Consider the following 3,717-nt stretch of genomic DNA (forward strand, 5'->3'; position numbering starts at 1 on the left):
AACAAATCACAAATGATCTGCAACACTTGTATGTGTGCGAAGGGGCTCCTGAACCGTATGTGATAGAACATTATCGTAGACGGTAATTGTTTGAAAACGTGTTCGATGGAGTCTAGCATGGCAGACGGGTTACGCAGAAAACTCGTGTGCGATGGGGCACAAATCGCACACAGTTCATATGTTGGCCCGTGTGCCTTACATACTGTTTCCCAGAAGGTTCGTTACGACAGACCGTATGGTTTCACTGCGTCATTAGAAACACTTAATCACCGATACCACAGGTGCGAAAGAATTTAGTGTGTGCTGCATCGCACACGATTACATTTTGGAAGGCCTCTGGATCACTGTTCCATATCCCTGACGGTTTCTGGGTTGTGTGGGAAGGACCCCCTATCGCACACACTCACTTGGCGATGGTTCCGAAGGCCGTCGTGTAAAGGGGTTAAAAACCGTTTGTTTAGGACCGATGCGCACCAGTGGTTGCTCTCAAATGACAAGTGTCAAGTTCTCTCAAGAGTAGTCAACCAACAAGTGGTTGTAGCGGGTGGCTATTTATAGCCAGGGGGCAACCCGACATGAATTGTCATAAATGCCCCTTCCAGACATGACCGTTGTCAGGATAAGGATCCGCTCGAAAGTTGGCACGTGATGCAGCAAGGGTTGGAAAATTGAACTCTCAATTTCGTCGTGGCACTCAATTTCCTCACGATAGGCAGATCGCACTGGCGAAATCCTAACTCCTCAGCATGACCAAATTCATCAGCGGCCAGATGAATTTCGTCATTGTCGCTAGCAAAGTCGTCAGCTGTTCCAGAGATTTCCAAAGGCTTCACTCGAGGCGGCTTGTGTATGTATAGGTTTGAGCATCACTTCGAAAATGTAAAATATGTTTCACCTAGACCCACTTTAACAGTACGGTTTTTCTTATGACTCAAAATAAGAAGGAAGAAACTATAAAAACAAAGTCTTCAAGATTCAAAGTCTCGCATCAATTCCTCAAAGGTCATACCAATTTCTTCACTTGAAGAAATACATTTTTAGGGGTCGTCTTCCGTAGGTTAAACCAAATCTTCAGGGACTAGAACTCATGTGTACACTCACAAATACATTAGTCCCTCAACCTATTTGTCTTTAATACTCCAAAACTACTAAGGGGGCACTTGATGCACTTACACCGTTGCTCCACCACCCTGACCGCCACGCCACACCGCTGTCGGAACTCTATGTCTCCGTCACCTCCAGCGTTCTAGCCAGGCTCCACCCCGCTTCTCCTTTATCGCCATTCAACCCCTGTCCCACGACCGCCCCGCCAGGTACCATCCGCTAGTGCTATACTCATCATGCCCGGCAACTGTTCGATGAATTGTCAGAGCTAAAAACAGTTTCCCTTCTTCTTTCTAGCAATGGATTTTGATTTGTAGTACATATACGAGCACTATGTTGAGTCATCCGATGAGGAGTACTCGGATGAGACGGCGATGATGTTGGCGGTCCTTGAAGACATGGAGCATGCGGAGGATCATGTTCTCAATTTCAAGGGCTCGATCAAGGCTCATCGAGTGCTCAATCACAACAGGGCATGCGACCATTTGACACTAATGGCTGACTACTTTGCCCCAGATGCACTCTTCGCCGACCATTTTCGCCGGCGTTTTAGGATGCGCAAGACTGTCTTTGATCGTTTGTACCATGACGTCTGGTCCTATGATGACTACTTCGTCTTGAAGAAGGACGTCGTGGGAACGATTGGCTTCTCTGGTTACCAGAAGTGCATGATCGCACTACGGATGCTTGCATATGGCACGACCACTGATTCATGGGACGAGCACCTACAGTTGTCTGAGAGCACACGCGGAGATGCCATGGTCAGATTTGCAACTATCGTGGTCGAGGTGTTCGGACCTCAGTACCTGAGAGAACCAAATGTGGCAGACACCGAGAGGCTCTTTGCAATCTCAGAAGCAAGAAGGTGGCCATGTTTGCTTGGATCTCTTGACGACATGCATTGGAAATGGAAGAACCATCGAAGGCTTTACAAGGGAAATATCAGGGTCATGCTAAGAAGCCCACAGTCATTCTTGAAACAGTTGCATTACAGGATCTTTGGATTTGGCACGCTTTTTTTGGCACGCCCGGGTATCACAATGACATCAATGTGCTGCAACGATCATCGTTGCGAGGCTGACTGGAGGAAAAGCTCCTCCTTGCCACTATATACTTTCAATGGACATGAGTACAACATGTGTTACTATCTGGCTGACGGTATCTATCCTCCGTGGGCTACCTTTGTCAGCACTATCTCTAACCCAGTTGGCCAGAAAAAGGCTCACTTTGTCCAAAAACAAGAAGCAGCTAGAAAGGATGTCGAGAGGGCATTTGGAGTTCTGCAGGCCCATTTTGCAGTTGTTCGTGGACCTGCTAAACAATGGGTTCCAGAGACCTTATGGAAGATGATGGCATGTTGTGTGATCATGCACAACATGATCGTCGAGGATGAGGGTGACGATGTTGCTGCAACTCTAGAATTTAAGAACATGGATGATCCTATCCAACTTCCAGACCAGAATCCGAACACATTTGAAGAGTTTTTCAAATGCATCAACAAATTGGACATCGGCCAACTCACGAGCAGTTGAAGGAAGATCTGATTGAGTATCAGTGAGCGATTAAAGGGGACAACAATGTTGGGATGTAATATTTGATTTTTTTTTAAATTTGAACTAGTGCTGCGTGCGGCTACTTGAACATCCGCACTCTATGTATGCGGCTAATTGATTATGCGGACTTAAATAAATAAGGGAGGCCGGATGTATGCGGCTATGATTGGATGACGGGCTCCCGCATCCGTGTCCGCGAACTGGTGCCTTGTTCGTGGACGAATGCTGGAGAAAATTTGCGGGTTGCAATGAAAATGCCCTTAGTAGGAGGCAGGGGGAGAAGGGGCCATGGGTTTCGTGGCGCTCCGACAATGCTTGGGTGGGATGGCTTGGCGATTTAGTGTGACGCTAATTTTCATGCCAAAAACTTATACACCTAAATAATTCGAATAAGAGGTACATTTCCCCTTCCCCTTTATATTGACGGATATTTAAACTGTGGGGAATTCAGGAAATTCGCTAGGTTGCTTAAGAAAACAAGAACTACTCTCCCCACAGCTCCCCTCTCTCGTTCCACCGGCCCCGACCTCGACCACACTCTTCTCCTTCTCCAAGCCTTCCAATTTTACCGAAAAAGGCTTTCGCCCCGCTTTATAGATAAAGCAGACCGCCAAAGGACATACAACCACACCAAGTCCACACACACACACCCAAGTACCACAACAAAGTCATAAGGTTCTGCTGAGGGCACAGCTCAACAAGCCCAAAGAAAGAGAAAAAACAAAGCGAGACCCGCGCCGGGGATTTAGTCAGGCTCCGGCGGCGGCGGCGGCGGCGTTGGCGAAAGGCGGACGGCCATCGAGCGAAGATCGGCGATGAAGGCAGAGATGGCGTCGCGCTCCAGGGGATGGCTAAGCGGCCGCCAAAGCTGCAGGAAACCCGAGAATTTGTAGAGAGTGTCAGTAGCACGACGGAGAGGTGTACGCTCGATCACAAGCTTATTACGAACAGTCCAAAGAGTCCAGGCAAGGACCCCAACCTCCAGCCACCTAATGTGGCAGGAGGACGAGGGGGACGTTTGGAGTTCAGCAAATAAGTCGGGGAAGTTGGTGTGGGTCCA

Source organism: Triticum dicoccoides, chromosome 4B, assembly GCF_002162155.2.
Source record: "Triticum dicoccoides isolate Atlit2015 ecotype Zavitan chromosome 4B, WEW_v2.0, whole genome shotgun sequence".
NCBI lineage: Eukaryota > Viridiplantae > Streptophyta > Magnoliopsida > Poales > Poaceae > Triticum > Triticum dicoccoides.